Source organism: Choloepus didactylus, chromosome 3, assembly GCF_015220235.1.
Source record: "Choloepus didactylus isolate mChoDid1 chromosome 3, mChoDid1.pri, whole genome shotgun sequence".
Lineage (NCBI taxonomy): Eukaryota > Metazoa > Chordata > Mammalia > Pilosa > Megalonychidae > Choloepus > Choloepus didactylus.
Window position 1 is genome coordinate 73,783,586 of NC_051309.1, and position 12,576 is coordinate 73,796,161.

The 12,576-nt window shown below is 35.6% G+C and overlaps 1 pseudogene; it reads right to left on the minus strand.

Moving 5' to 3' along the window:
- Positions 1 to 1,955: 1,955 nt before the first annotated feature.
- Positions 1,956 to 12,576, minus strand: part of LOC119529486 — a 35,207-nt pseudogene continuing 24,586 nt past the window's right edge.

A 12,576-nucleotide genomic window follows, 5' to 3' on the forward strand; every position in this document is an offset into this window, starting at 1 on the left:
TATGCCATCTCAGTAGATGTAATAGCTGCCCTCCCCTCAATGTGGGGCCTGACTCAGGGTGTATATGCAGGATATGACTCCAGGGAATGGGTCTCCACCCAGCATTGTAGGATTGAGAACATCTTCTTGATTAAAATGGGGGATGCAAAATGAAACAAAATAAAGTGTCAGTGGCTGAGAGATTTCAAATAGAGTCGAGAGGTCACTCTGGTGGACATTCTTGTGTACTACATAGATATCCCTTTTTAGGTTTTAATGTATTGGATTAACTAGAAATTAACACCTGAAACTTTAAAACTCCAACCCGCTAGCCTTGACTCTTGAAACAATTGTATAATTATGTAGCTTACAAGGGATGACAAGGTGATGGTGAAAACCTGTAAATCACACTCCCTTTTTCCAGTGTATGGATGGATGAGTAGAAACGTGGGGACTAAAACTAAATGAAAAATAGGGTGTGATGGGGGATGATTTGGGTGTTCTTTCTTACTTTTATTTTTTATTCTTATCTTTTTCTTTCTGGTGTAAAGAAAATGTTCAAAAATAGATTGGGATGATGAATGCATAACTGTATGATGGTGCTGTGAACATGTGATTGTATACCATGGATGACTGCATGGTATGTGAATGTATCTCAATAAAACTGAATTAAAGAAAAAAAAGAATAAGGAGATCTATCTAAAATTAAATAAACATATGGTTTTATTTGAATTCATTTTTCAGTTAAATAAAATGGTATTATATTTAAAGATATTATTTTAAAGAACCACATATAGTTCCAACAATATGTATAAAATTATTTATTCACTTACATTGCTCCTCTTATATTATGTGCATAATGACGAATGGTTTACACTCTGTGTTAATGGTGATCATTTCAGAATGGGTAATATCAGGCAAATTATCTCTTCCATTTCTGTCTGTACTGAATGATTTATAATGTATAAATTAGAGTGTATATATGTGTGTGTGTGTGTGTGTGTTCACCAAAATAAACAGATCTTTCTGGAAAAACTCTGAGAATTTATATAAGCCATAATACTATACATTCATTTTGAAAAATATTTTGATGGAATATCTGTGGTCATCATTTCTTTATTGCAATTTCATTAAAGAACTTAGTTTGGGAAAAACACAAAACAGTGACTTTTATGTTTGTCATATTATGGTGGTTATTAGAAGATAAGCCATTTACAAAAATTACATGTTTTTAAAGAGCAGACTAGAAATATTCCCTTTGCTTTGTTCCTTCCTTCTAAGTGAGGCTCAGCTCACACACTGGCTCTTTGGGAAGGTCACTGCAAGCTTCTAAGGACTGTCTACCTTGGGGTCAGGCTTCAGGGCAGGGCCTGGGGGCTGTAGGTAAGGACCCAGGTGAGCCAACAGCTCCCTGCCTGCTGCTGACAGCTCATCCCCAGGTTTTGGCACATGCTCCCTTTCTGAGTCAGGAAGGTGAGGGCTGAGGGGTCTGCAACCTCCTTGAGGAGCTGGCCATAGCCCAATTAGGGGGATGTGGGGTCTGGGGACCTGAGCCTCCAACTCTCCATCTATAGAGCAACCATCTGTGTCTATGAATTACACATACTTTAATGCATCAGGCTTCTGAGTAAGCCCTCACTGAAGAGTTTTTCGGTGGCTATGTGCAGATCTGCTGCGTTGGGCTGTGAGGAATGAGCTGTGCCAGAGGCCTCCAAGGAACTGGAGCCTGAGGCAGGGGTCCTGCTGTGCCTGATCCCCAGGGTCTGAGGTCCTAGTGGCCAGGAGAGGGTGGGGGTGGGTTGGTCTTAACCCATCTCAGGCCTCTTCACATACATCTCAGAAATTATTGTTTACTTTGAAAGGAGACAACAGTCCTGACAGGGCAGGCCCGGCCTGGAGTGTGCTCAACAGCATTTCCAGGGCCCAGTGTGGGACAGGTGAGGGTGGAGCGAGGAGAGGGAGCATCAGAACTTCCTCAGTGTTAACACTGGACATTTTCTAGTAGGATGTTTAACACATCCATAGTGACTCTTTAGAGAGCAGCTGTACTTACGAGGGTTCATTAATGACTGCTCTCAAAGCTCTGAGCAAATCTGCACTTGTCATTGTGTTCATGTTCATGTCCACAGCTGCTCCTTTGGCCTTCACGTGTGCGATGTTATCAGGCTGATCATCAAACAGGGGAATTCCCACCATAGGGACCCCGTGATAAATAGCTTCATAGATTCCATTCAGTCCACCATGAGTGACAAAAGCTTTTGTTTTAGGATGACCTAGTTTAAGGGGGAGAGGATTGAAATGTGGGGTAGAATTTCATTACAACATGTTAACATAATTTCAGAGACAGAAGGGGAAGAAACAACAGGATTAATCAGTCAAGGAGGAATCATATTGCATAAAAGCCAAACACTTGATGCTTTGCTTCCACAGAAAAATTGCAGCATAGGAAATCCTGGCAACACCTCTGCATTGTCAGGAAGGTTTTACTGAAGAGATGCTATCTGATCTAAGCATGAAACTTGAAGAATTATGAGTCTGAACTGAAGATACACGTTAAGTCAACAATTGGAGGCATGAATCTATAAAAGTAGTGGACAGTTATTTAATTATTTCTGCTTTAAAACAGGAGATAAAATGTGAAACTTTACAATTATTAAATATGTCTTTAATTTCTTTGCTTTAAACAAATTCTCAATTTGTCCCTCGTGCAGCACTAAAGCTTTTCCTCCTCATAATCTTACCAAGAAGATCATTCTGGGGCATCCAATCATAGAGCCGAGTATTGGCTCCTAATGTGGCTGGTGTCTTTCCTTTGTATCTCCATAAAACCTGCACAAGAAAATGAATTAATTTCACAAGTAAAACCCCAAGACTATGGCATTTTAAGGCTTTAGAAGCATTTACAAATCACATAATCACAGTTTACATCGTACTTCAGGTGGTAGATGAGAGGGGGTATAAAATGGGTTCTTTGCAAACAGTGAATGATTTAGTAGGGTTGTTTGAAACCATCTTTTTTGAAGGGATTACTAATACTTTGTTAGGTATAGTATCATTTTGACAGTTACGTATTCAAAGATTTGGATAGTGAGATTACAAGTGAAGGATGAAAAATAAATCAGTATTGGTTCAATGAGATTATGGCGATAAATTTTTTCAGAAAACATGAATTTCTGTGTAGATTAAAGTCCTGGGCCACACTCTCATGTTCCAATTTTATTGTTTTATCACAAAATCATATTGCCATTTGTCATTTAAGAGCTTTGGATAATGAGATCATAGGAGCAAAATTACAAAATCAAAAGGACAGTTTAATAAATCAGGGTTGGGTGTTAAAATTTGTTGTGGACACTATAACTTCTGTTTAAATCTGTCACTTTGGACATCCTAACTCTCATGTATCAAATGTAATGTTTTACATAAATATAATTTGTTTTCTACTTTGTGTCTCCTATCTGAATGATTGGTTTCATTTCTTTCTCCCTTCCTTAGTCCCACCTTTCCTTCCTCTCCTCTTACCTCCCTCCCTCCATCCCTTCTATCCTTCTTTCCTTCTTTCCTTCCTTCCTTCTTTTATTTTTTTATAAGTTTTTTTTGAATGAGAATGAGATGAGGGGTTTGCTTTCATTCCATTCTTGTATGAAGTTTCTAGTGAGGTTATGAACCTTTTCTTTCATGCTCTTTATGCTTTGGGAAGTCTGTTAGACTAATTTCAGATTGAATAATAAAGAAAGATATACATGTCCTATACATTTAACTGAAGATATTTAAACACAAAATCAAAGTTTTAATATATTCAATTAGCATACTTGTTCTATAGAATGTCATGTGTTTTAAAAATGATAGAAATAAAAAGAGCCCTTGGATATTCCATAAATAGTGGTATCCAAATCTAGACTTCTTCTCCTAGCCCATCTATACTTGAATAGAGTCCTAAGAATGCCTAGAGGTGTGGAGTATATTCTTGAGCATAATTCCTCTCTACTTTCAGTCATTTCAGCTCTCCCTAATCAAGACCTTGTAAATAAAATACTTCAGAACTTTTGTCAGTAGTCAGACAACCCCTTATTTTCAAATACTGAAATACTGGTAGGGGCCTAATGTTTTCATATTTGTTACCTTTAAAATACATGACTACAAATATACATTTCCCCAGTAATTACAAGACTGAGTAGATAAATGACCAAATATTCCTAAGTGCACTATTTTAATATTTAATGAATTTTTACTTAATGCTCTTGCTAGTTATCCATGATAACTATATCTTGCTAGTTATGCACAATAAATAATATTCTATAATTAGTTCCCACATTCTATTCAGAGGAGCACTTGTGACTACATTCTCTTTCCAATTCTCATAGTAACTGCCTGGGGTGACTTGGAGCTATGCACTTCAGAAAAACATTCTTTATCTTAATCCATTCCATTGGATGTGAACCCATTAAAAATGGACCTTTTGATAAAGTTACTTCATTTATGGGATGGCCAAACTGAATCAGGATGGGTCTTAATCCTATCACTGGAGTCCTTGATTAGCAGAATGAAATTCAGGTAGAAAGAGGGAAAACCACAAGAAGAAGTCAGAAGGCAATGGAACCCAGAGAAACCAGGAGAGTCCACCATATGCATAGCTATATGACAGAAGGGCCAAGGACCAAGAATCGCCGACAGCTAGCCCCAGAATGCCAGTAATCAAACAACACTTGATGACTCCTTTATTGGAATTCTAGCCTCAAACTTGTGGTCCAATAAATTCCTGTTGTTAAGCCAAGCCATTGCATGGTATTTGTTTTCACAGATAGGAAATTCAAACAGTTTTTGGTACCAGCAAGTGGGGTACAGCTATTAAAAATAGCTAAAATGTGGAAACGGGTTTGGAATTGGATAATGGGTAAAGGCTGGAAGAACTGTGATGTGATTGATAGAAGACTAGAGACTGTTGGTAGAAATATGGATGCAAAAAGTCCTTTCAATGAGGTCTTAGAAGGAAAGAATGAATGTGCTATTGGACATTGAAAGAAAAGTGGTCCTTTTTAGGAAATTAGAGCAAGGTCCGCAAGATAAGCAGTTGAACTAACCTTCTGTGGAATCTGGGTAAGGGCGGAGGCAATGAGATTGGCCTTTTCTTCTGTGAGGTTTGTGATCATTGACCCAAGAGAAAGCACCACAACACCATCTTCACCCGAGCTCTGGACAAATTCTTCCATTTCCTCCCGAGAAAGAAAAATAGCTCTACTACAAACATACAGCATCAATGGAAAAAAAGTAAGGTTCACCTACATTTCTTAACTTGAAGATCCAAGCAAAGTGTAAAATCCATTGTTATTAAGACTCTATTAAAGGATAGAAAAATCTAATTTCTTTTGGAGGAAATATATCCTGATACTTATGGCTTAAATATATAACCAGTGATTTCTAAGATAGACATTAAATGAAATCATTATCCAACAGCATTAAGTGATAAGGAGTAGGGTAGCTCTTTTCCCGGTTTATGGACTCTTATCCCCCAGGTTTAAGTTGCAAATAACTGAGTTTGTAAACTTATAAAAATATTATTTGGAAGCAAGCCCAAGGAAGGGTCCTGATGTGGGCTTCTGGAATTTTCAGCAAGCTATTTTTCATCCAATAAATTATTACCAAATTGATCATCTTTCCTTTCAGGCAGAGTTTCAGGATTATTTTTTGCAAGCTTACACTTTACTGATTAATTGGGTAAAGAAGTTTGTTAGAAAAGGAACATATAATAATATCTTTTAAAAGAGGATAAATTGTTTAATGCTGTTATACCATAAGAAATATTATGAAACAGTGCTATTTTGGGCCTCCTGATATATAAAATTCCCACCCGAGTTAGAACATTGACTTCAGACTTTAAATTGAACCTTATCCCAGAATTGACAGGTAATTCCCTGTGTCACCACTTATACTTGTGCAAGTTTGGCACCGCAGCCTCTGGGTTTGCAGTCATTCATTTCATAATATCTGTGAGTGCTACCCTCTAAATATATGTCATACATTCCCTGTGAAACTGTTTGTCGCATCTCTGGAGTTACTATGTTTCTCAATTTACAGATATTAAAATAATCAGGGGAGAGGAAGTAAATGAGGTAAAATTAGAATGCTATTTCTCAGCTTGCCTAATGTTAAGGGAACATCTCAGTAGCCACAGAAAATGGTGTTTTACTATTTTGATTCTTCTATTCTCAACAAATGTGTTGTGCGGTTGTGTACAAATGTATACAAAAACATACATATGTATCAGTTGAGTTTTTGACCTTGATTCCACTATACTCTAGTGTCATTTTAATTTTTGTACTCCCAGTCTTATTGTTATTCTGTGCATTCATTGACAAATCATTTATAGGAGCTATAAACCATGATTTCCCAAACTTCTATATCAATAGGTACACTGAATTTGAAAGAGAATAATTATCTTCCTCTTGCATAACTTACCTGACATGTTTTTGGGAAATTATGAGATTCATGTGGTGTGTTTTTGTGTATCAGGGGAAGGTGGAGGTGGGAGGCTGTGCAGGTGGAAGGACAAGTATAGTAGTGTGTAATGAGAGAGGATCTAGAGAGCCATGACAAAGTCACATCTCTATCTCTAGTTGGATAGTGGTTCATTATCTCCTATAATACCAACTCTCAGTAGAGCTTGGTTTACAACTTTAATTTCACTGGTATCAAAAGGATATTCAGAATCCTCAAAAGAAATTTCATACATCAATAAGCACCTGATCACAAAAAGAAATAAAGAACTCTCCTGGAAGGAAATAACATTTACCCTGATATATTCCTAAAGAGATTTTGGTCATTTTCCCACAACCTAAGTAAATAGAGTCTGTATTCTTATTACCTATTGATAACTAAATACAAGATTCTTATCATACTTGTCTATTACTCTCTTTGATTCTCAGTACTGTTAACTTCCAACTTTCCTGGAACTCTACATTTATGCTTTGGTGCATGGTATGAATTTTATTTTTCACTCCAAAAATTCATGCTGATAAAGAATCAATTCAACATTTGAATCTCTCATTTCTCTGAATTCTACTTCATGCTGACGAACCTCAATCTATTTCTGTTGCTGTCTGCTGAGATTGGGACCTTGTACTATCCAATTAATTTCTAAATTCCCCCTAAAAATTGCATTGTCACCTTACAGTGATTTGGACCAAACTGAACTCATTCTCAGCACAAAGGTGTTTTTCCACTAAGTGTTTCCTATCTCGGTAAAATTCACCAGTGTCCAAATGACCTCCAAGATGGAAATTCAGGAGTCGTCAAAGAATCTATACTTACCAAATCTGTGGATTTAACCCAAAGTTCTTGTGAAAGCAACTTTATCTTTTTTTCTACCATGGTAAATTGCCTTGTTTAGAATTCTATCATGCTTGTTAGACTCCTAGTTTTTTTCTCTAGCTCTAGTTTCCTGGCCCACCAATCTGTTACCTGAATGATAGCCACAAAGACGTTTTTAAGAGTGTCTATGTCACTTTTCTGCTTAACATTTCAATGTGAAGACCAACATACTTAACATTACTCATAAAAACACCTGTGACCTGGAAAATAGAACTGGAACAGCAAACACAAGTTATCTAACCCATGTATCTGTTACTGAGGCAGCATGCTTTAAAAGAAAATAAGGATAAGCTATAGTGTCTTAAGGTATACAAAAGCCTCCCATTTAATAGACTTACCTTAGGTAAAGATTTAGCAGGCTTGCAGTGCAATCCTCCAACAAACTCAAAATTAGGTAAATATGGACGAGGATATTCAAAATCCCAAAATGTTCGAATTAGCCAAATTTCAGCTTTCCCCACAGTCTCACATAATGTAGTGGGTCTTCCTGGAGAAAAGAAAGAATGGTGGGTGGGAAGATTAGCATAAAAGATAAATAAGAACAATTGTACTGGTAATTTTCTGATAAGCTATGAAAGGAAAATCAATTTGTATCCTCTAGAAACTCATGGATTCTAGATGTCAAAATGTAGTGCATTATGGTGCATTAAGGCTCTAATAGGAAACTATTAGAATGTAAATATGGAATGTATATAAGAAAGAAAGAAAGACAGAAAGGTGAACAAGTTAAAAAAAAGAAAGAAAGAATGAAGGAAGAAGAAAGGAAGGCAGGAAGCAGGAAGGAAAGAGAAAGGTGGAAGAAAGAGAGAGAAAGGAAAAGATATATAGAGAGATGAATGAAATACAGGAGGAGAGGGCAAGGAATTTTGGGTAGAAAAGAATAGTTTTAAGTAAGTGTAATGGTACCACAATTAGGTTCATCCAAAATGTAACCACAGCTCCAAGATACTGAAGAATTAATTACTCATTTTTTTTTCTCTATGATTAAATTACAGATGCTGGTTTAGTCACAGCATATCTGTACAAAATCATCAGTCAATAGTTTCCAGTTTCCTGTCAAGAACATACTTGCCTCATATTTGAAAGATCTCACCACTTACATCCCCCTCTTTAGTCAATTCCATCATTTCTACTAAAGGGTCATTATTTTCTTAGTAGCAAGTCCCTGTGTAATTCACATCCATATTGACCCTCTTTTGGAATTTATGGTACACGTGAACATACCATTATTACATGCTTACTTTTATTTTATCTTTGAATCATGTTTTCTAAAGGGGAACAAATTCGATGTATTATTAGAAATTATGTACAAAATAACTACCTTTACAAATTACCAGTTAAATCATTTCAATATGAAGAAAACATATTTTTCAAATGAGAAAAAGAAAAGAAAATCTCAGCTGGTGGTCATATAAATGTCAAAAAAAGCATCTTTTTTGAGTTTTTACCTTCTAAGTTTGATGTTATGCTTGAGGGCATTTATTCCAATAATCTACTTTGATAGTGAAGAAACTTTGCACAAGGACAGTAAGTGTGAGATTGTTAAAATTTGGATGAGATCCTGATTTCATAGCTTCAGAGACAATTTATTTCTATCCTCCATATATCTTGATCTATGTATCTGACATCCTACTGTGATTATCAATGTCTGGTGATTTTGACGCATGTGATATTTTGATTGCATTTTAAGAAAGATCAACATTAAAGAATTATCCAGAGTTCAATATTAAAAGCAGCTACTCACAATGACAATTATGATGAGGATCAAAATAAGAGAGAATGAAATTGCACAGAGTATATAAAAGTTGATAAATAAATTCATAAGATTTATTTGTAATAGCATTCTGTGTAATAAGAATATCAAATTAAAATTAACCATTAAACCTTTCCCTATAATTATATTATTCACATAAAAGTTAGTCATAAAAACAATGGATAATAATATAAATTAAATTTGAGCTATCACATAAATATTGTTATTGAATGAATTCATTACTTTAAATCTACACAGTGAGTCACATGTGATTGCTTTTAATTGTGAGAATTCTTGAGGGCAGCATCAATGCATGACCAAATTCTTTAGTGTAGGTGAGACAGACTGGAGAGAACTTCACTGGATGACTGTTTTCCATTCTCTCAGAGGTAATTCATATTACCTTTTTGGATGTCTAGAGAAAACTCTCTTAGTCTCCCTAAGTTATTAAGTTCTTGTTCAAGCCATTTGAACAAAATAATATGTACAATTTGTGGATTGCATTTTTACAAGAGAATGTTGCTTGTCCTCCATTTCTTTTTAACTTTCTCTCTAGTCAGAAAACAAATGTCCTTTCTTAACCTTACAGACAAAAACTGCACTGTAAGGGGTGCCAGAGTAATATCATACTCAGTTCCTGGATACATGGGTGACTTGATAAGCAGAAATGCCTTTCTTCCTTTGAACACTTACATCAAGAGAAATTAACTTCTCTGCAGCTTAGAGCATGGTATCTGTTTTCTCTTTTTCACTGCAGCTTATACTGCAAAGTTAACTGGTTTAACTTAGGTGAGAAATGATGGTAACTCTCACCAGGATAATGCCAATAGATGTGCTAAAAAGAGTGAAATTCTGCACATACTTTGAGGGTATAGATGATAGGAATTTCGGGCAAATTGAGGAGTAGGAGAAAAAAGAGACACAGGTTGTTGCTTGTATTTTTTATTTGAGTAAGTGCATGAATTAAGTTTCCACCATCAAATGGAGAAAGATAGGAAGAACATGTTTGGGGTGGTTTTTGAGCTGGAACTCAGGTTTAAATAAGAAAATTATGAAACACTAGTTGACATCTGTCCTAGTTTGCTAATGCTGCAGAATGCAAAACACCAGAGATGGATAGGCTTTTATAAAATGGGGGTTTATTTTGCTACACAGTTACAGTCTTAAGGCCACAAAGTGTCCAAGGTAACACACCAGCAATCGGGTACCTTCACCGGAGGACGGCCAATGGTGTCTGGAAAACCTCTGCTAGCTAGGAAGGCAGCCGGCATCTGCTCCAAAGCTCCGGCCTCAAAACGGCTTTCTTCCAGGACGTTCCTCTCCAGCAAGCTTGCTCCTTTTCAAAACATCACTCCCAGCTGCACTCACTTTGGTTTCTCTCTCTCAGTCAGTTCATTTATATGGCTTTACTGATCAGGGCCCACCCTGAATGGGCGGGGCCACACCTCCATGGGAACATCTCATCAGAATCATCTCCCACAGCTGGGTGGGGCACATTCCAAGCAAATCCAACCAGCACCAAAAATGTTTGCCCCACACAAGACCACAAAGATAATGGCATTTGGGGGACACAATACACTCAAACCGGTACAACATCCAAACAGAGAAGTGGAGTAGGAAATGGGGTTTATAAGGCTGCAGTGCAGGGGAGAACATGTCACAAAGAAATGCAAATTTTGGAGTCTTCAAATTACAATTTATAATTAAAACTGTTTAATTGGATGAGATCATGAAAAAAATGGGTATAAATTGAGAACATAAATGTTTAAAAACAAAAAACTGGGCCTTTTCAAACTTAAAATCCCATATACTTAAGAATAGGTTATGAACCCAATGCATTCTATACTTTTTGTATTATTAAGTAGTATAGTAAAGATGTTAACTCCAGATGTTGCATATTTCTAAATATGCAATGAATGTGGTCACTAAAAAAAAAAAGACATAAATCTTTAACTGACTAAAAAGTAGAATTAAGATGCTAAAGAAAAAGAAACCTTCAAATAAGAAGCAAAGGAAGTGAAAAAATCAGAGAAAAATAAAATCTGTAAAATAATTATAAAAATAAAATACATCTTTAGCCCAATTGACATAAATAGATAAAAATTCCCAGATTAATGACATTGAAATCACATAAAATTAACACAAGTTCAGGTACAAACTGACAAAACAATGCACATTTACATATTTGTGCAATATTTAAGTTCCATACAACTATAAGAAAAATAGGAAAAGTGAAAAGAAAATGAAACAAAATTATCTCTCTATCAAATAAAAAGAACAGAAAAAGGAGGGTGGGAACAATTTAAAAAAATAGAAAGACCGTGAGCAAATGTTAGAAATTAAATACAGATATTTTCAGATAAATTCAAAAGGGTAAATATTCTCTAGTAAATCACATAAACATTAGATTGAAAAAAATTCAGTTACATTCTGGTGAAAAGAGACCACTTTTAATACTTTAAGATGCATAGTAATTTAAAACAAACTGATGGGAAAAGGTACCATATATATACTTGCCCAAGAAGGAAGATACAACTATACTAATAGCTTTAAAACACTATTGCTTTAAGCTCAGTAAGGGTTACCAGAAATAAAAAGTACCTTAAAAGTAATAAGATAGTTTCAATTCACTAGGAAGCTGATAGTTTTACATATGGATACAGCTAATATCATAACTTTAATCCCTATAAAGCATATAGTGACATTTAAGGAAGAAATTTAAAAATCCAACAATATATAGAGAGATTTTATCACAAATACTTCAAAAACTGATATACAGATCTATGACCAGCCACAAAAAATTCAAAATTGTTATCATACAGGCCATATTTCTGATTACAACCCAATTATATTAGAGATTAACAGAAAAAAAGTCCCTTAGCCAATTCCATGTGGTAGATTGATTGCCTTAATGGCCTCACATTTTCATACTTCTCTGCAGCCATGTCCAAATTATGAAATAGTGCTTAAAATTTCTCCTTTTATCTTTCACCTCTGCCTCGGTTTGAGAACATTCTAAAACTAACCTGCTGAATTGATGCAAAAGATACACTGAGAGATCAGGTAAACCTCATACATGTAGAGGAGTGATCCCTGTACCAGATCCACAGTTGATCACAGTTGAATAAGTAAGCCCATTAGAGACTAGAAGTACCCTGCCAATGCATAGGCCTGTGAACAATAATAAATGACCATTCTTTGAAGCCACTCAGTTTGGGGCAGTTTGTTTCAAAGCATTCTTGTCACAACAGCTAATGGATATACTCCCTAATGGATATACTCCCTTATACTTCAAAACTGAAAGACACATTTCTGCACTGTTCAGCCAAAGAAGAAATTAGAAAATATTTAGACCTGAATAATTTAAAAATATTAAAAATAAAAACTCTGGAAAAAGACTCTTCAATAAATAATGATGGGACAATTCCCTATTCTACTGCAAAAAAAAAGAAGGAAGAAAGAAAGAGAAGGGGAGAGGA